We start from the raw sequence: 22,557 nt of genomic DNA on the forward strand, positions 1-22,557 counted from the left end.
AAATTGCTGAATCATATGACAGTTCTCTTTAATTTTTCTGAAATATTTTCATATTATTTGCCATAGAGACAGAACTAGTTTATATTTCCATCAGCAGGAAAGGAAAGTTTCTATATTATGCACTTGTGTCTTTTTTGCATTGAGTTCTTTTTACTGGTGTAAAATAATGCCTCACTGTCATTTTGATTTACATTTGTTTTCTTGGTAATCAGTGGTGATGAATATTTTTTCATTTATCCACTGGTTATCACTGTCAGCTCTGAAAAGTGTTTAACTTTTCCTGTTGACCCTCCATCCCTACAGTTATTATTAAGCAACTTTTCGTTAAGTTTTGTGAGTTCTTTTTTTTTTTTATTGTGATTGAAGTGCATTACATAGAATTATTTACGGTATATAGTGACAATGAATGAAGGTCATTTCCACCACCAATGTTGTCCTCCCTCCATTCCTGTTCCCAGCATGTCTCCCATATCTCCTTCCTCTACCTCTTCCCCCAGAATACTAGTGTAACTGGCCTCCACTTTACAGCTTGTTGTAGATTGGGTATCGATTCTGTTGTCATTGACTTTGGGTTTGGTGTTCCAGTCTGGTCATTTTTTATTTACCCTACATGTTCATATGACTGGTCCTGGTATCATCATTTTCCCCCCTCAATTTATGAGGCTGAATGATTCAGGTTCTTGGAAATTAGTCTTGGAAAATTTATCTTGGAAATTAGTCCATTGTCAGATATATAAAGTATAAACATTTTCTCTTATTCAGGAGTCTACCTTTTCATTTTAGTGATCATTTAAAACTTTTTATATGACAATACATTAATTTAATGAATTTATTTATCTTGTTGGTTGAGTTAAATTGTATATTTATACCATGAAATATAATGAACACTTGAATATTCACAGGGTAAAATAACACTGTTTATTATGAGGATCATTATGAAAGGGGAACGAATGAATAAAAACTACAAAATTATAAGCAATACTCTTTGAATCAATTACCAAAATTTTATTTTTTTTGGTTTTGGTTTTTTGGATCACACCTGGCAGCACTCAAGGGTTACTCCTGGCTCTACACTCAGAAATCACTCCTGGCAGGCTTGGAGGACCATATGGAATGCCAGAATTCGAACCACATCCTTCTGCATGCAAGGCAAATGCCCTACCTCCATGCTCTTACAGGCCCCCAGTTACCAAATTTTTTGACAAGTAGTATCTGGAATCAGCGGTAACATAATGGTAATGAGTATTTTTAAATTGTTACTCATCTGAGACTTAGATTGAGATAACTATTTATTACTACCTCCTATTTGCCTTTGTCTGGAGTTTTTACAAAGTGATGGTATCAAGACAGCTTCCCAATGGGACATTTTACTAAAACAGGGAAAGACATTTTAAAAAATTTTAATTCTAATTTATATATTAAAATATATGAACACTCTCATATATATTTGGACATTCCTGGGAAGATATGAAGACTTCCCATAGTATCCTAAAACATAATTTCTGTTTTGTGTTAGCCTGATAAATTTTCTTCCTGTCTGCCACATAAGAAAAACATTGGGGATTATATTTGATTCAAAGAGGTATTTTTATGCTTCCTTTCAAAAATATTTGTGAAATCTTTAAAGAAAGTTTTTTTACTATTATAAATTATCTGTTTTTGAAGAAAAGTGAATTGGTAATGATAGTGATGCTTAAGAGTAAGTCAAGTAGGTGAATAGAAGTACAAGCTTTTCAATAACATTCCTGAGCTCTTTACTAGTGAATTCACCTGATACTTATGGCTTCAGAAAGAGAAATAGCATTTCCAATTTGGCAAGGTATGTTATTTTTAAAATCACATTAATCAAAGAAGCAGGTTCAGTGCACAAATATTTATAGGAATGTGCTAGAAACACTACAAAATCAATGTTGTCAGAGAGTAGTAAAGCAAAGAACTATAAAATTAAAGGCAAAACTCATTTTTGTACAGATTTTAATTTTTCTAACTAGTTTCTTTTCTTTAATATTTCTATCTTGATGCTTTTTGCTGGCCCAGGATTGCATATTCTTTAAATATCACCAAACACACATTTTTTTTGGTCAATCTCCTCTAACCCTAGTCTGATTTAATAAAAATGTTTTGTTCTGGGGCCAGACTGATAGCATAATGGGTATGGTAATTGCTTTGTATGCAGCCTACCTAGGTTTAATCTGGGATATCCCACATGATTCCATGAGCATGGCCAGGATTAATTTCTAAATTTAAAACCAGAAGTAACCCTTGAGCATAGACAGTCATGACCTCAAAAGTAAACAACAAAACAAACAAAAATAGAAACTTTTTTTTTTTTTTTTTTTTTTTGGTTTTTGAATTTACACCCTTTTGATGCTCAGGGGTTACTCCTGGCTAAGCGCTCAGAAATAGCCCCTGGCTTGGGGAGACCATATGGGACACCAGGGAATCAAACCAGTCCTTCCTTGGCTAGCGCTTGCAAGGCAGACACCTAACCTCTAGCGCCACCTCACCGGCCCCAGAAACATTTTATACTAACCTAAATTTCACACTTGCTCTGTGGGTTAAATATCCTTAATTTGAAATAAAAAAATAAAGGAAACATTTCAATATATAAATTTTAGTCTTATGTATCTTTTGAGATTTTCTAATGAGTTTTGGTCACTTATTCTCAAATAAGTAATTCTTAAAATTTTCCCACCCATTATTTAACTCATTACATTTTTCAATATTTTTCCGCTTCTTTCTTTTTCTTTCTTTCTTGATTTCTTTTTCTTCTTTCTTCTTTCTTTCTTCTTTCTTTCTTTTTCTTTCTTTCTTTCTTTCCTTCTTTCTTTTTCTTTCTTTTTCTTTCTTTCTTTTTCTTTCTTTCTTTCTTTCTTTCTTTCTTTCTTTCTTTCTTTCTTTCTTTTCTTTCTTTCTTCTCCTTCCCCTTCGTTTTTCTTTCTTTTTCTTCCTTTTTCTTTCTTTCTTACTTTCTTTTTCTTCCTTTCTTCCTTTCCCTTCCCTTTTTCTCTCTTTTTCTTTCTTCCTTTTTTGTCTTTCTTTCTTTCTTTTTTTTCTTTCTTTCTGTCTGTCTTTCTTTTTTTCCTATTGCTGTTGTTGCAAGAACAAGGGTCACAAACACCTAGATAATTTGCTCACACATTTGACTATAATGAATCAGAGATCATAGCCACTGAAGTGACATTAAGATCTGTGGGATAGTACTGGGGAATTGCTGGGGAAATAGAGCTTATAACTTCAAGCCTGCAAGGCAAATATTTTAGGCATCCTCAGGCCCCTTCTTTGATCATTCCTATCTCTCTTTATCTCCTATCACTCAAATTTATTTATACCCTAAATATTTCATAATAAATTTCATTTTGTGTATATATTATACATTTTTCTAAAATTATCCTAATCAATTTCTGTATGGTTATATCATAATTATAAATTTTCTGGATGTTTACTTTATTTTCAATTCTTGAAGTATATAAACAATATTATTTTATACTCAATCAAATCAAAATGTTTAGAAACTTTCTTGAAACTCTAAAATTTTCAATGCTTTTTTTTTTGGTGGTTGTTTTTTGTGCCACAAATTTCCATATACTTGAAAAGGTAACAACATGGAAATAATTTGTAAATTGTTTTGCCTTTTCCTTTGATAATCATTAACCAAGACTTATCACTTTTGTCTCTTTAATATCCTTTGTAAAGGTTAGTTATCTGCACCTCCTTTGGCTACTTCCTTTGTTAAGACTTACATATTTCTCCTTACTTTATTTCTTTCTATTCAGCACACATCTGTTGGAGTGATTGATCTAAATGTACATCTGGATAAGTTAATCCATTGTTTAAAATCTTTTAATGACTCTCTGCCACAAAAGATAAAGTAAACGACATCAATGCCATACAAAGACCTTTGCCATCTGATCCCTAATGATTTAAACATCTGCTTTTAATATCTTTTCTTCACACTTTACATTTCAGCAATACTATACTGCTAACAGTCTTTCCCACTACTTTTGTGGCCTTGCTTCTCCTCCACACCATTGCTTTGAATCTTTCCATTTCATTCAATAGACTACTGAAGCATAAATGTGCTCACTAAAAAGTCTGAAGTGTATCTTTGCTGGAACTCACTTATATTACTCTCCCTCTCCATTTGCAAGTTTAACTCCCTTACAAAATTTTCACTGTTAGCATAAAAACATTGCAACATAATTTTCTCTGCCCCTCAGAAATCTTAATCTATATATTTCTATTACCACCTTTAACATAGATAGATTAGATAGATAGATGATAAACAGATAGATAGATGATAGATAGATGATAGATAGATGATAGATAGATAGACAGACAGACAGACAGACAGAGAGATAGATGATAGATAGATAGATAGATAGATAGATAGATAGATAGATAGATAGATAGATAGATAGATAGATAGATAGATAGATAAGTATATCTCTATTTGTTGCAATAACCAAAATAACAAATGCTGGCCATTGCTCTGAATAAAGTGAAAAAGAATATTCAAAGAAAATTAATGTTTAAATCTGTGCATGCACATTACAGGCAGGCAGGCAGAGGTAAATATAGTGATACATAGAACAAGACAAGCAGACACAAAAAGATAAGACAAATCAAAGTAATTTATTAATTTAAATTATATTAAATAAGAGTTAAATTATTGATATACTTGCCGTTGACCTACCATTTCTCCCATTGAAATAGTGATCTAAGTCATTAAAGAAAAATTTCTAAATCTTTTACGAAGAAAATTATAAAGGTATTATTTTTATTATTGTTGTTGTTGTTATCTTGACTTGGACCACATTCAGCTATGCTCATGGCTTACTCCCGGCTCTTAGCTCAGGGATCTCTCTTGGCAGTGTTCAGCAGACTATATGTGGTACAAGGAATCAAACTGGGCCTAGCTGATTACAAGGCAAACCTTAACCACTGTACTATCTCTCTGGCCAATACACAGTTACTAAATAATGTATAGTTATTATTATTGTTAGTAGTAGTATAAATTATCACAGTAATAATTTATATGTATTTAACATTCTGCTTTGTGGATAGGTTTTTAAAAATACATATCTTCCTTCACATAGAAAAAATTTTTTCATTTTTAACAATCGACTGTTACTGTTTTGATAGATATTCATTCTTTCATAAAATTATATATATATCTGATAACAATAATGTTATATTGAGGGTATAGATTAAAAGTATTATATCTACACACAAACATGTGTGTGGTGTGCATGAGCAGTCTAAAGCTAATAGCCATTTGGCACAATGCGGCATTTCTAGACATTTTCCCCCCTTTTTGAGTTAAGGTTAAAGGATTTTCACAAAGCTTTCACATAGTCTACTTTTGCAAAATGCATGTCTCCTTATACAAGGCTATTGTTCTGCTTCTAAAAGCAATTGCTTCCGCTGAATGGATGACCTTATTCTGAAGTGATTGGCTCATTTGAAAAGCCAGGCAGAGTTTTTTTCCCCACGAGTTAAGAAAATCTAGACTAAATCAATTTGTATTTCATATGAATATTTAAAAAATACCTTTGACTCAGAACACTGTAGGGAAAAAAATAAAAATAAAAAGCCTGTTACATAAAGCAAGGCATTTTTGAATTTGTGTACTAGTTTTATGTCTCACTGTGTTCTTTTGGGAATCAAAAGAGTATCTTTGGTATTAGCATTAGGTATTTCTATTTCACTATTTTCACTATTTCTTTTGTTTTCCCACCCCCCTATATTTCACTATTTCTAATGGTACTGATGTATTGCAAAACAAACAGCAGCTTGTTCTGATTTCCACAGGCATTGGAATAGCCTGGAGAGTTTCTTCCTTATGAGGTGATGTCATCAGTTAGTCAGTTTTTGTAGCTCCCCAAACACTACCAAAGAAGTTCCTCTCTGTATGTAGTTCTACCTTCATCTGTCAAGGAAAGAAAACAGTTTCCTTTACCCTACATTGAAACAAAGTGGTTTGGACAAATTCTGGAGAACTTTCAGGAAAATAAAATAAACAGAAATATACTTTAGCTTAATAATGTTTCCATACATTTTGATGCTCTCCTATATGACTATAATTAATTTTTACTGATTTTTAGTGGAATACTCTGCTTTGGTAGAAATTACGATTTGGAATTCACCCAGGATTTAAAATAAAAAGGTATAAACATCTACAAAACCACAAACTATTACATAATTGCTGGAGAAATTATATTTGGCGGGGGGAGAACTTTCACAAAAGAGCATACTTGTTAACAGAAAATAAATTAAATTATATCTGAGGTAATTCTTTTATCTGTTTTATTTGAGATAAAATTCCAAATTAGGCAATTCATTAAGACTATATTTTATATCAATGAAAAAGTAATACCTATTAATTATATATAAAATTATATTCACTACATTATTTGTACAATTAAATATAGGCATCCAAACGTTACTTGTGTGCTTTATTCTTAGAAGATGTTTACTCAAAAGTTTTCAGGTTTGTCTCTGAAAACAGTTAAAATTTATCTTACTATCAAAATGCTTAGGCAGAGTACTTGAAAAATTTTGAATGATTCTGGTCCCTTTAGAAACACACTATAGCACTTAAAATCATCTCATCCCTCATTAAATATGATTTTACCCCTTTTGCTTTTAAAAAACCTTCACTTTATGAAATATATTTTCATTTGATGATACCAGACAAATTAAGTTAGACTAAGTATAATAGAATCATTGATATTAGAGATGAGAAAAACCTATTAGACCTATCCTTTGAAGTATCATGAAAGACAGTTTTCAATGTGTGTGTGATAGTGTGAAACTTAGTGAGTTCTCTGGTCTTGCATTTAATGGGCATTTTTAGTACGCTAATAAAGTGCTTTTGAAAAATCTATCTATTGGGGTTCTGTGTACCCAAGTGAGGCAAATGTTACCGAAAAGTGGAATGACTTCTCATTTTCTGTAACTCATTAATACTGGCCTTGAAAGGAAAGGCAACAACATCAGTATCTCTATCACCAGATCTATTAAATATGCTACAGCAACTAAAACCAGTGATATCTCTCTTTTATGCCTGCTTAGACAACTGCCACAGAGATAAAGCCTTGATGTTCTATCTATACTAATTGGGTGGGCTATTTCTTCAAATTCTACTTGTATGCTAATTTATATACATATGTCAGGAAAATTATCTATGCCAGGTGAAAGACAAGTGATAGAAATTAGGATGAGGAAGGAAAAGATGGGATCATAAAAATCTAGATTTCAAAAATTAGCATCTCTTTAGCATGGAGGTAAAGCATTTGCCTTGCATGCAGAAGGTCAGTGGTTCAAATCCCGGCATCCCATATGGTCCCCTGAGCCTGCCAGGAGCGACTTCTGAACATAGAGCCAGGAGTAACCCCTGACCTCTGCCGGGTGTGACCCAAAAAACAAAAAACAAAAATTAGCATCTTTAAATAAGATACTAGGCATGCCTATTAATATTCTCATTTAAGAATACTGTCTTGGTCTAAATGTAAAGTGAGATAACAAAGAAAAATTGCTAGAGAAATCGGTAGGGTAAGGTAGGGTGCTGGTCTTGCATGTGGCTGACCTGGGCTTGATTCCCAGCATTTCATATAGTATTCTGAGCCCTCTATCAGGAGTGATTCTTGAGTACATTGCCATAAACAAGTTCAAAGTTGAACTGAGTGTGGCCTCCAAACAAAAGAAAATGTAAAGTATTTAGCACAACAGATCATATGTTTTATAATTAATAATTTGTCTCATTTATAAGTGAAATGTTCTATCATATAAAAAAGGCAATTTGAAATATAGTGTGCATGGCCTTAAATCTCTGTGACATACTACTGTAATTTCTACTGCTGAATAGAAAATAGAGAGGCCATTTCTCAACAATACTGATAATATTTTAAATTAGAAAAGTCATGAATCATCTAACTAGTCATTTATCTAGCTAACAAGTTCATTATTTCTTCCTTTTTTTAATAATATTTATAAAAAAATAATTGTTCAGGGGCTGGGAAGGTGGCGCTGGAGATAAGGTGTCTGCCTTGTAAGCGCTACCAAGGAACGGACTGCGGTTCAATCCCATGGCGTCCCATATGGTCCCCCCAAGCCAGGGGCGATTTCTGAGCACATAGCCAGAAGTAACCCCTGAGCGTCAAACGGGTGTGGCCCAAAAACAAAAAAAAAAATTGTTCAATGTTCTATTAATTTCACAGCACATAAAATTGGGCATAAAATAACTGGACATATTCTCATAGAGATGCTAATATATAAAAAATAACATAAAAAATAAATGGTAAAGTGAAGGCCTGTTGTAGATGGAGTTGAAGAACAGTGGCATGAGTTAAAGACCTAGAACACTAAGATGCCTGTCTTCCTCCAGTTGTAAGTTGTAGTAAAATGATAGGCCATCCTTAAATCTTTAGTGTCATTAAGACCTTGTAAACTCTTCAAAATCAATTAAGGAAAAATATTGGAAAGCAATTATAGCATTACTTCAATTAAGGAATCATTTGAGAATAAACATGAATAAAACTGGACTTAAAAAAAGTGAACAAAAGTCTTCATAAATTATTCAATGAATGTTAGCACACCATAGAGATCAGGAGCCATGTTCCTGCTAACATATAAAGGTTTGAGGCAATGCCGAAATTTTCAACTTTTGAAAGGAGCTCAAAGAGAGCATATTCAAGGGAGAAATATCAGTACAGTCAGATTGCTTTTTCCATGTGTACCTTACTTGCCTCAATTGTCTAACACCTGTGCAAAATAGAAAGCTTATTTAATCTATGATTAGACCGAGTAAATTTAATTTGGGTTAAGTTTTTAAAATTACTTCATCAATTCTTTTGTTTTCTATGCAATGGCTCTTCAGTTAATTAGCCGATTAATTTGATGTCTGTTTCCCCTTTTCATTTCACAAACATTTTGAGGCAAAAATTATCTTAAAATCTAACAATAAACTTTGGCCCCATTAAAATAATCTATATCAACAAGCATATGGAGATACATTTTATTTCCATGTGGCAAGGTTTAAAATCGAAGTATTCCTGACTTCCTAGATCTGTCTGACTAAAGCACATAGGCTTATGACCCTTGGTGTTTGGGTCGGTACTTCTCTGTTCTTGGGAAGCATGTTGATGTGACACTATAACTAATTGCTTATAACTCTATATTCTTCTGATATGTCAAATCTTAAGATGCATCATCAAAATTATTGTAAAAAAGAACATATCTTAAAGCATACCTTCCAAAAGTTTCTTGCTTCTGTATGACAGAGTTGCAACTTCAATATTTATTTTTCTTTTTTGTGTGTTTTTTGTTTGTTTTTGGGGGGTCACACCCAATGGCACTCAGTGGTTACTCCTGGCTCTATGCTCAGAAATCACTCCTGGCAATCACGGGGACCATATGGCATGCCGGAATTCGAACCATAGTTTGTTCGGGATCAGCTGCATGCAAGGCAAATGCCCTACCACTGTGCTATCTCTCTGACCCCAATATTTATTGATCTAACTATTTAAATGGAATACTGATGAAGTTACCTTGGGGTCATACTATAAAACTACTGTTCTATCTGAAACTTGGTAAATAAATAGTAATAAACAATTCTTACTTCTGTATTGTCTGTCCCTACTTTAGTCTTAGAAGGAAGAAAACATATCTCTCCTGGTCCCGCTTATCAAAATAGGGAAATTTTCTAGGAAGAAGTCAAATGGCAAAACCAAAATTATTGTTGAAATCCTATGACTGGAGGCATCAAAAAATATTTTAGTCTTCAGTTTCTTCATTGATAGACAAATGAGCTCCACAGAAATCCCTGACAAGATCAAAATACATTACTAAATGGGTGAGTTGTAAAAATGCAAAAAGAGATGCAGCACTCAAGAGAATTCTATAGATTCATCAAGAACAAACAAAGGCTGACTGGCAGTATTTTTCCCTTAGCAATGTTGCTTTCAAGTACATCAGGGAAATGCAATCAGCATAAGGTAACTGGGACCACAAAAAGGCCTTGCTTCTCATGCACAACATAGAAACTAGATTAGTTAGCTGTCAAGAAATTAGAGAGATTAGCTAATAAACACCTGGATGAATATATTTATGTCATACTGGAAGATGATTTCTAATGGTAGGGCATATTATAGCACCTCATTACTTAAATACAAATACTTGTTTTTATGAAGTGTTCAGATGATGATATACAAAAATACTACCAAAATTTCTTATTCAAAAATAAAGCAAAAAGCAAGGGATGTAGGTGACTAAAGATATAGTAAAGGGGTTAAGATGTTTTCTTTTTATGCAACTGCCCACAATTCAATACCAGCATAACTTATAGTCTCAAGTACCACTAAGAGGGAACCTAGAATATAGAGTTATAGTTACTGAGCACTGGGAAATGATCCAAAAGGAAACAACAAGGAATTATTTAGAAAACTAGACCAACATCTGGCTATAACTAGATAATATGAAGCAAGAAACTGAAGCAAATATAATATTTGTAAATTGAATGATGTAGAAAGATAGTGAACTCAAAATTCCATCACATAGACCTTAAATTAAATAATATTATTCATTCATGATAAAGGCTGATAATTATCAATAAGTTTAATAGGAGTTAACATATTGACAACCTTTGAATATGTGTAACATAAATATGTATAAACACTTATAATATAAAGATATTATATATGTACAGATATAATAATACATGTGTTATATGAACACAGAGAACAGAGGAAAAAATAGTATCAAAATGAACAAAATGATAGGTCAAATCCCTAAAGTACTCAGATTAATCAAACATATCATAATATTGATTCTCTTTCTTTTACCCAGTATTGATTCAAAAGCACTTAGTAAAATATACAAAGCACAAAATTATCCTGAATAGGTTAAAAATGTATAATCTCATAAAATGCAAAGTTGCCTTATTAGAAGGAAAATGCAGCTACTTGAACAAACCTACCCAGCAAGTGTAATAGAATTGGGGGAGGGGGCATAAAATTAAAGACTGTAGCCTACTCATATTTATATATGTACCTTGTTACTATACTACCTTACAACTAGTACGAAGTGTGGATTCATGAGATTTCTGTACAGAAAAAGACATTTCAGGAATTTCTTTTTAAGAAAATTATTTCATTGTCAGCCTCCATCATAACTGACCTATAACTGACTTAGAAAATTAAAGAAATCTTCACATTGGAAGCTCAAAATGAAGGGATGAGATTTTAAGATCAGTGATAATTTTCTATTATTGAATAGCTATGGGATAAAACTGGTTATTTAAGCATGACCAAATTATAAAGAGCTTTGTATTTTATTCTCAATGTAAGCTAGTATGCGGAAGTAAGAAATGTCATTATATATGTATATAAAATCCAATGTGTATAAACAAAATAAACAAGAATGGAGCTTTTATTAGTTAAAAAGCTATGAGTCAACTTGTTGAAACATAAGTATTTTGAACATTTGTGTTTTTTTTAGAAATATTTAAACAAATAGAACTTGTTACTAACAAACATGATCAAGAGATGACCTAAAGGTCTAACATACTACATGTTCTTGAATTAGGGATTCTTATTTCATTTTATTTTTTATTTTCTCTGATTTTTATTATGTTTGTTTCATGAACACACCCCACAGTGCTAAGGAATACTCTTGGTTCTTTGCTCAAGAATCTTCTTTGATGAAGCATGGAGGACCATATGTGGTCCGAAGGATCAGCCACATGTAATCTGGGTCAGCCAAGTGCAAGGCTTACCTGGTATACTATCTTGCTGTCATTATACTATGGTTTCTATTTTTCCTAAAATCTTTGAAATAAGGTGCATAGTTACATACATACATACACATATGAGAATAAAATATAGTCCAAAAGTGAAATGGAAAGATTTTAAATAATAAAATGGTAGTATATATATTATGAAAGGACTTAGTATAATGAGTACATATACAATTTTATTTACTCTAAATCTCTTTCAGCGCTACACTTCACTCAAAAGTGTTGCTTACTGTATGTAATTAGGGGAGTTTGGATTAGAAGATTGAACAGATATCAATACTTGGGATGATATTACATAATTTACTAGGGATCCTACCTTATATTATTCTCTGACAGTATTTGTAAATAGTCCCTTAATATATCTATTTTCCATAGAGTCTTATTGGGAGGCTTGCAGTAGATTCACAATCTAACGTAATGGAGCCCACAGGTAAATTCATCTCAGCTTTATCATTTGAACCTAATTATTTTTCTAAATTATTATATCCTTGATATTATTCTTAGATGAAAGAATACATACTCTTTTATTCTGTAATATTAGAATTAAATGTTTCATCTTGGGTCGTATGCTCCCATGTTTAATAAAATTAATTTCTTACAATTATAAAACAATATTATCAAAGTAGTGATAAATACAATATCTAGTCTAATTAATTGGCCTTTGACATTCCTAGTATTTGTCTTCTTCTCTAGTCCTTTTGCTAGGTCAGTCATCTATATCTCTTTTCACAAGTCAGTTTACAAACTTTTAAAGATTCATATTTTTTTTAATTTCAAATTCATGAAGTCCAAAGCCGGACATACAGTTTATTGTTAGCCTATTCCAGAAACCATTATGCTTGTACCCAGCTGCCTATGAAGTAACTTTACTTTTCACACTTTTCTAGCATTGAGAAAGAAACAAGAGAAGTCTGCCAACCAGGAAAGTATTGCTTAGTGGCCTGGTATTCTGGGAATTTTTCCAATTTGCTTTGTGGAGACAGTCCAAACACCACAGTGTTCACAAAATATCTGAGAGGTTGACTAAGTCTTTAGTAATTTCAAACAATTATATAGTATAACCTTATTAGGAATTTGATCCTTTCCTTCCTTCTTTTCTTCTTTTCTTCCCTCCTTTTTCTTTTTTCCTTCCCTCTTTCTCTTTCCTTCTTTCCTTTCATCTATCCTTCCTTCTTTCTTTTGCCTTTTTATCTTTCTTTCTCTTTCTACCTCCCACATTTCACTTTTTCTTCCTTCCTTTCTTCCTCCTTTCTTCCCTTCTTTCTTTTTCTAACTTTATCTGATCACCACTTAATTTTATTTCATTTGAGAGCCACACTGGCAGTGCTTAGGTAATTCCTGGCTCTGTGCTCAGGGATCATTCCTAGTGGAATTTGAAGGTCAGCACACATCCAGGAATAGCCCCTAGCACTGTTGGCTATATCACAGTACCCCAAATAAATATACATTAATGTGTCCTACCCTTTTTTGCAAAACTGACACAAATTCTTCCAACTCGACACCACATCTCTCATTACTTTAATATATTTAATTTATAATTTTCATGACTTTTTTAAACATTAGTACACTGTCCATGAGGCACAATACCACAGCGTTTATTATATATGCAGTAGTAACCAAGAGCAGTTTTTTCATCAGAATGTCTAGATTGGAATTATAATTCTGTTATCTGATAGTAATTAAATCTTTATAAGTTTCTTTGCATCTTTAAGACTCAACTTCAAAATGAGATAATAATAATAACAATAATGATCTGTAGCTCACTCATCATTAGAAATAAATTAAACAACTCAGGTAAATTGTTACCTGCAACGCCCAGAACATAGCACTAAATAGATGTGCAGTTAAGTGGCTGATAGTAATATACTACTTTCGATTTATTTCAGCCTTCCCCATCTAATCTACTGTTAATATCTAATAATGCATAATTACAAATGTCAGGTTTCTACTACATTTTCTATCAAAACTATTTTTACTAATTTTATCAGAGTAACTTGATGTCAATTTCATATTAGATACCATTCAACTCTTTGTTAAAAATCACTTGCCAAATTTTTTTATACAATTTTCCTTGTTTCTTGTTCCCCAAACCTCTTGGCCACCTGTGCAGAGGACAACTTTATGGAGAAAACTGCAAGATATAGCAGGTTGCTATGACATGGCTTTCTTCTGTTAATTTGCATCTGACATTCTTCTCTAACACAGAGAAATCCTAAGTATGAAACCCTTTTACTCCCCTTCTTATTTTTCCTCTTCCTTTTTAAAAGCATGAATCATATAAACAAACCAAAACATTTTTTTGAAGTCTAAGTTTAATTTATTTATTTTGACTATTAATGAGGCAACATTTTCCCATATGTTTACTGGTTATATTTTCTCTTTGATGAATTGTCTGCTCATTTTGTTTGCCCAGTGCTATAAATTTGTATAAATTTTTCTTGAATTATAAAATATTAACTTATGAATCAAGTAAAGGAAGTGCATTCTATAAAAAATAAGATTTTTAAAATAGTTACTAAATGAATTGATTCCTTTTATGATTTATCATTTATTATTCATTTATAAATCCCTGGGCATATTCTATCAAAAAGAAATAATTATCTATTTATTTTATATATTAAAATGTCACAATTATTTTTTCACTTTTTGTTTTGTTTTGTTTTGTTTTGAGGCCATAACCTGGTTCTGCACTCTGAAATCATAGGCTCTGTAGACCATATGGAATGTTGAGTATCAAACTAGTACTCTGGCCACTCATTTTAACATTTTAATTCATTTCAAGTTTATTTTATAATAAAGAAAAAGAAATACATATCAATTCCTTTTTTTTATTAAATCATGTAAACATGTGGTTTACAAATTTTCATAATAGAGTTGTTTTGGCCATTCAATGTCCAAAATTAATCCCACCCATTGTCCCCAGTTTGTTTTTATTTTGTTTTGTTTTATAGGGTTTTGGGGGGGTTCGTTACACCCTGTGTTGCTCAGGAGTTACTCCTAACTATGCTCTCAGAAATCGCCCCTGGCTAGGGGGACCATACGGGATGCCGGGAATCAAACCCAGGTCTGTCCTGGGCAGCCACATGCGAGGCAAATGCCCTACCGTTGTGTTATTGCTCCAGCCCCATGTCTTCAGTATTTTTACCCACACTCCAAGCTTGCCACCTTGGCAGACACAAAATAATTTACTTATATTGCTTGAAAATAGTTTAGAAAAAAAATCATAATATTTTTTATCTCACAATGAGGTTATTACAATTGTTGAGGGTTGACTGAACTGTTCATTGCTTCTTTGTTACTGTTCTTGTTTTGTGACCAAGTTGGCTACTGTGCTACTTTCTCTTTTAATTTGTTCTGTTTCCTACTGGGCTGTCAGTACTATGGAATTTATGGATATTGTGAAGCCTTATATTTAATCTAAGACTCCATAGAACTCTACTCTTGTAGAACTAAGATGAATCTCAACCTACCCTTCTCCCAAGAGGGTCTCAGAGTTTTTAGTCCAAAGATTGGTCTACTCCTGAGTTTTATTGACTTGGCTTAGCTTTTCTCCCAAGATTATTTGTGAGCTATGAAGCTGAGCCATTGTTTATAGGTTGGTGGCTGTGAAATGTGGGTGTGACTACTAGGGCTTCCAGTAGTCCAGGATAGGGTAGGGAGAGGTTGCCTGCTCCTACTCTGAGAAAACCCTAGAGTTTTCAGCCTGAATTGAAAACTTGTGTACTTGGGAATTTAGTTGGCTTGGTTTCTCTGCTGGGAATTGACTAGAAGCAGCGAAGTTGGCTCATTTGAATAGTTTTGTCTGTGGGCTGTGGGGTGTTGATGGGGCTGTGGGGTGTTGATGCGACTCTGGGCCTTTGGTAGAGTGGGAACTCAGCCCACCCATGTCAAGAGGTTTCCCCAGAGTTTTTTTGCACTAAGATCAACCTACCCATCTTAGCATTGGTTTGTTGGTATTCTGCCAAGATTAGTTTTGAAGCTGTACATTGTTTACAGGCAGCTGCTTTAGGATATGGATGTGGCTGCTGGGGATTCCAACCTAATGGTTTCAACCACTTCTAAGTTTTTACTGCAATTTCTATTTTGTTTATTTTGTTGTTTTTGTTTGGGGGTCACATCCCATGATGCTCAGGAGTTATTCACTCTTAGTGAGGCTTGGGAAACCATATCAGCGCTGGGATCAAACACAGATCAACCATGTGCAAGACAATGCCCTACCCTCTGTACTATAGGTCTGGCACTGTTATCTTACAATAATTTGAGTGGTGGAGAGAGAGAGAGAGAGAGAGAGAGAGAGAGAGAGAGAGAGAGACAGAGAGAGAGAGAGAGAGACAGAGAGAGTGAGAGAGAGAGAGAGAGAGAACCTTAGCCATAAAGGAATTAAGGAAAGTTATGCTCTATTGCTTCAGCCCTGAATGTCTATAAACAATTTAGACTCATTTTCAGCACCTTTTGACATAAACATATCCTTTCCTTTTAATATATTGATTTGCTACACTCTGTAAATAGATCTTATAAACTGAATCATGGTTCCTCTCCTGGGACTAAATCTCATGTGGCTGTGGTAAATTACTTATGTAAAACATAAACTATGACCTAAGTATTAAAAAAATAATAATTGTTGCATCAGCCAGTTCCCTAAAGTCCTGCTCTTATAACCTTACTTTACTTCTTTTGGTAATCCTAAAATAAAAAAAGAAGAAGAAGGAGAAGAAGAAGAAAAACAATTAAGACTGACCTGATTTGTGCTAAAGAAGGCCATGACCTTCCTTGGTCCTGATCCTTCTGTCCAACTATGGTTTCATTTTCTCCCTTAATATTTGTTCCTATGCTTCACTAACTTTAGTCATAAAATAATGTAGACTCTTCCTCTGTATTGGTCTAATTAAGACCTCCTGAGCTTTAAGATTATAAATAAGTTCCAACATAGCATGATATATTTTATATAAATATCATTATATGCTATTTTCCCAGGGGAGCTATTCTTCTGCACAATAACAGTTAGCAATGCCTCAGCTCTCACACCAAATCACCTCAGCATTCATAGTTATAAAGGAGGCTTTGTTCTCCTCTGATTAAAATGCAAAAAATCACCTAGATAAAAAACATGGGATTTTTTTTAAATATTCTATTATTATTGGGATAGTACTGCAACTTGAGTTTAAAGTAAAAGAAAATGAATGCCCATTAAGTAAAGACTAACACACAATATTGGTAGCTGTTCTGAGCTACCACTTGTTAGGCAAATTGTGTGTTTAGTGACACATACATCCTGAGATGAACACAAACTATTTAACATTGAATGCCTTAGATTAGATTCTTATTGTTTTTTTAAGTGGTTTGGGCCACACCTGTTAGAGCTCAGGGATACTACTGGCCCTGCACTCAGGAACCACTCCTGATTGATTTTTGGGACTATATGGTATGTCAGGTATCCTACCTGGGTCAGCTGTATGCAAGGCAAACACTCTACACACTGTGCTAGCTCTACAGTTTTATTCTTTGCTTTTTAAAAGCAACTGTATGTTACTTAAATATTGAGAGATATTAGGTAATAGTGGGAAAACAACAGAGACAAAAAGGACATGAACTGGAAATGAATTTCACCAAAGACAGAACTCCATAAAGAAGTGTTGATTTCATTATTCAAGATTAAAGTCAATCAAAGTTTAAACAATAATACTTTTTAAAAGACCGATAGCATTATTTTTATAGTAAGATCCCAAAATTACTGAATATGAGAGATTTTTAAGGGGCATCTTTCTGTAAGTCTAGTGTTTACAAAACCTAAATGTTTCTCTTGGGATAACTACATATCCTCCAGTATTTTTATTTATCAAATAAATTTTCAGTATCCCTCCAAGACAATTTTCTAATTATTTAGTTGCTGAATTAGTACCTACAGTTGTCCATACATTTATTTCATTTACATATCTTGAATACATGCAAGGCATTATCCAAGATGATGATCATAACCATTAAAGACCTCAAGTTTCTAAGTTTATTTCTCATTCACCCATCATTTGATCTTTCCATCTATCACTACAACTATCTCTGTTGAATCATATTGGGAGAGGCTTTGATACAAAGAAGGAGCATATTTCTCAAGAAAGATTTTAAATTAAAAACTCAACTCTTGGGGCTGGAGTGACAGCATAATGATAAAGTGTTTGCCTTGCACATGGCCCACCAGGTTTGGATCCCTGGCATTCTATATGGTCCCCTGCACACTCCCAGAAATGACCTCTGAGTGCAGAGCCAGAACTAAGCCCCAAAAACTAAGACCCCAAAACCAAAAAGACAATAAATCACTAACTCTTATAATATTTCTTTTAAATTTATTCTAGTTTATTGTGGGTTTGGTTTTCTGTTGTTGCTGTTGTGGGGGTGGTGAGTTTTGTTTTGTTTTGTTCTTTATTTTGTTTTAGTTTTTGCCACAATTGGTTATACACAGGGATTATTCCTGGTATTTGGAAAACCATACATATATGGTTCAGGGAATCAAACAAATGTATAAGACAAGCATCTTGATCTTTGAGCTCTCTTTGAGCCTCTAATTTCAGAGACATTGACCTGGTCCTTTGCCATTGGACTATTATTCATATCAATACATAGGTCAGAGTAATAATACAGTGGGTAGGGCATTTGCCTGGAATTCTATTGGCCATGGTTCAATCATCAGCATCCCATATGGTGATCTGAGTATCACCAGGAGTTTTTCCTGAGTAAAGAGCCAGAAGAAACCCCTGAGCACTGCTGAATGTAGCCCAAAAATTGGAAAAAATTCAATATATAAGGAAAGGACTTTGGTTATGAATATTCCATAGCAATGGATGAGTTGTAGAAAGGGAGAAGTGTAACAGTGTTGGTGGCATCAGGGAAGAGGAGTGTTTGTGGTGTATGTGTGTGTGTGTGTGTGTGTGTGTGTGTGTGTCTGTGTAGAGAGAGAAAGAGAGAGACAGAGAGAGAGAGAAGTTGAGAGGGGGATTTTTGTATGTGTGATAGAGAGTTCTCATGTGTTTGTCATTATTTAACAGCAACAAAAAGTCTTCTCAAGTAGAATTTGTCAAACATGCTTAGTTTCTTAGATAATTAAATAAATTAAAAAAAAAACATCAGTTACATCTTATAAAAATCTAAAGGCTTCCAACCACTCAATCTTGAACAGAGTTCCAAAAAAGTAGATTTATTTGTGAACTACTTTTCTGCAAAATCAACAGCATTCAACATTTTTGTTTAAGAGAAGTTTAATGCCTATTAAAATGAAATATGCACAAACAAGAGCCTGGAAAATGGTAGTTCAGAGCTGTGGAGTAGATGTCTTGCATGAGTAGGACAAGTTTGAATTCTACCTACCTCATGCTCTTCTGTCCCCTTGGGGCTCTGCAGCACCACCTTGCCTGATTTACAACACATTGCAATGCTGAACATCCAGTGACCAGGTAGAATTGCAAGAATAAGTACGTACCATCAGAAATGATAATATAACAACAATAACTAACTTGCCTTAAAATGTGTATTTTAGAGAGGCCAATAGGCAGAAATACAAAATCAGCTTTCTGAAACTCCAGGTTCTATTTCTAGCAGTGCATTGTTCTTTAAGTACTAGTAGGAATTACCCTTGAGCATTGACCTAGAAATAGTCCCCAAGTAACATCTAGTATGCTTCTCTCCCTCACTCCAATAGTTAATAGATTTGAATAGAAAATGCAAGTAGTTCATTCATTTTAGCCATTTAAGTATAAGAAGGTTCATACACAATTTTGAAATATGTATTATCTTCTCTACTGACTATTAATGTTTGTGAAAAAATGACACTAGTTTCTCTATTTTATGTTAAATACTTAATGTAATTGCTATCATAACCTCCAAATTTGTTCAACAAGATATCAAGTTGGGATCAGTTCTACATATCTAGTCAGTCTGATAAATACATAAAAAGGGAACACAATATTCCATTTCTTTGTTTCTCTGCAATACCTGAAGAAAATACATAAATTTTATAAGTCCTATCTCCACATCTTTTATTATGTGGCCATATAAAAGTGATGGTCCTATAAATTTGTTTAAAATCCACTATTTTTCTTTAGTGAGAAACAGCTTTGGCGGCCTGGGTGAACACTGGAAAATCATAAAGCTATGTGACTATCAGCTTGGCATAAAAATTTAGATTTTAAATTGACTTTATTTTTCTGTGTTGAAATAGATTCCAAAGGACACTTGAAATGAGAACTTGAAAGATGTCATATTACTACACTTATGAGATGTGAAAATTTTATCTATTCACAATAACGGGTTGATGTCAAGTAATTGAAATCAAAGGGGATGACAGCTGAAATGTCACATCATTGAGAAATAATAAACACAGTGTAATTTAGATAAAACCTATAAAAATATTTCCTGATGTGAAATGCTGTTAAACATTGTTTTGGATCAAGTGGCAAAGGAAATAAAATGTTCACTATTACTCAATGAAAATGGTGTGTCTGTCCTAAAATTAGAGAAAGATAATGGCAATCATTTAGGAAAATTAGAAATTGAGTTAACAATGTGTTGGTAATAAAATATGTGATATATTTCATTAATAACTAATTTTTTAAACAATTTAAAATATTTAAACCAAGAAGTGTCCTGAAAAAAACTAAGTAGATGAGGGGTCTGAGACTCTCGATATAGTACAGTGGGCAGCTGATCCAGGCTTGATCCCAGGTTTGATCCCATGGAAACCTTATTCATCTAGGAGTAATCTCTAAGCACAAAGCCAGGAGTAAACCCTGAGCACCTCCAGGTATTTACGCCCCCCCCCCCAAAAAAAAAAACTAAACTAAGGAGATAGTACTGCTTTTCTATTTCACAACTGAAGCAAAGCAAATATAAAAATTTGCTCAGAAGCAAAAGAGAATGGTACTGGAAATAATTGCTTAAAAAATAAAAGTAAGTTCTTCAGAAACCAGGAAAATAAGTGTTAATTTGAAGTCTGAGACCACATAGCTCAGTATGTTTCTATAATTGTCTGGTGTCCTTTAGGAACTTGTGGCTAATTACAAAGAAAAAAATGGGGGGCTCCAGAGCAATCTTAATTTGTTTTCTGTTTAAATAGCACAAATCTATTAGGTTTCAGTGCCTCTAATTTGAAAGAATTTTCTCTTTTTCCTGAAAAAAATGTTCTATTCTTTACCATAAAAGATGACAACTACAAGGTCATATTCAAAGGTAATTTAATGACATGTCTGCCTATTCTCCTATATAAATGAAATAAAGCAGACAAAGGTCTTTTATGAAGGATTTAATAGAATAAAACTAGTAAGCAGGAAACCATTTTATTTAACTTACTTGGTTTCAAAGATGGCCAGAAATCTATGGTAATGATAAGGGGGTGTTCAAATTCTTTTTTTCAATTTGCCCCCATAATTCCTTCTCTCACAGTGTTTATTTTTTTTAATTGCATCATTGTGAATTCCATATTACTAAGCTATTCAAAATTGGGCTTCAGGCATACAATGTTCAAGCACCAATCACTTCATCAGTATCCCCTTTCTTCCACCAATGTCCCCAGCCCACCAGCCCACCTCTGTGGCAGACACTTTTTCCTTTTTCTTTTCCCTTTTAGGCATATGTTATCATGTTATTCATTTTTGTTTTTTTGTATTATGTACCAAAATGTCCACATGATATTTCTTTTTCTTTTCTTATTTTATAATCACATTATAAAGATCCCTAATCATGACCAAATAAGTATTTTATTCGTCATTATTTCCTCTGTAGTAATTAATTGTCTTTGTGCCTATGCTAGATTTTTATGACCATGCCTTATTTTACATTTTTTGTATATATTCACATATACCTATGTGATATCAAATAGGCTAAAGGGTGATAACACTTGACTTGATTGCAGCAAACCCTGATTCAATCTCTGGTTCTGCATGTGATTTCCAGAGCATGGGAGTGATTCCTAAGTGCAGAGCCAAGAGTGAATTCTGAAGACTGCTATGTGTGTTTCAATAAAAATATTTATATGTATATATATATTAATATGACTAATAACACACCAAAGAAAAGTATATGAATATATATTTAAAAGAGCCTTGATCAATTTGGTATCATTAGTGCTAAATGTGTTTTGAATCAATGATCATTATTAAATATGAATTTTATTACCATTCATTAATAAAACACATTTAAATTGTGCTCTGTCAAATATTCTTTCAATTTTTCTCTGCTTTATATTTCCTTTTCCTCCTTCATTATCTATCAATTTTCAAAGTATATTGTGTAGCTGAAACAAAAGTTTTCTCATTAATTTGAGGCAATATGTTTTAATGTTTGGTAGTCGTGATTTTATTGAATTAATTTGAATTAAGTACTAACTTTAATGGAACTCAGTCCTTATTTTCAAAATTCAACTGCTATTCTTGATTTTTTTTTATATGGAATGCTTCACGAATTTGTGTGTCATCCTTGCACAGGGCCATGCTAATCTTCTCTGTATCGTTCCAATTTTAGTATATGTGCTGCCGAAGCGGGCACACTATTCTTGATTTTTAAGATTCCTCAGAAAATACACTATTCTCTGGAAACCTGCTAGCAAAGTGATTCATGGAATGGTATATGCTTAAGCTCTTTGAACTTATGAAATAAAATAATGTTCACATATTGCATCGCTTGCTATATTGGGTCTGTATCAACCTATATAGTGTTTTATTCATCAGCCTTTTTATAAAACAATTGAAAATTATTTTGTTCTTTTTATTCCAGCAAGG

The 22,557-nt window shown here is 33.1% G+C and overlaps 1 non-coding gene across 1 annotated transcript; it reads right to left on the bottom strand.

Annotated features, from left to right (window-relative positions):
• Nucleotides 1-22,218: 22,218 nt before the first annotated feature.
• LOC126007411 (U6 spliceosomal RNA) lies at nucleotides 22,219-22,324 on the bottom strand. Its single transcript, XR_007494986.1, has one exon. It is a non-coding gene; the product is annotated as a U6 spliceosomal RNA (small nuclear RNA).
• Between the last annotated feature and the right edge of the window lie 233 nt (nucleotides 22,325-22,557).

Source organism: Suncus etruscus, chromosome 4 (genome assembly GCF_024139225.1).
Source record: "Suncus etruscus isolate mSunEtr1 chromosome 4, mSunEtr1.pri.cur, whole genome shotgun sequence".
Classification (NCBI taxonomy): domain Eukaryota; kingdom Metazoa; phylum Chordata; class Mammalia; order Eulipotyphla; family Soricidae; genus Suncus; species Suncus etruscus.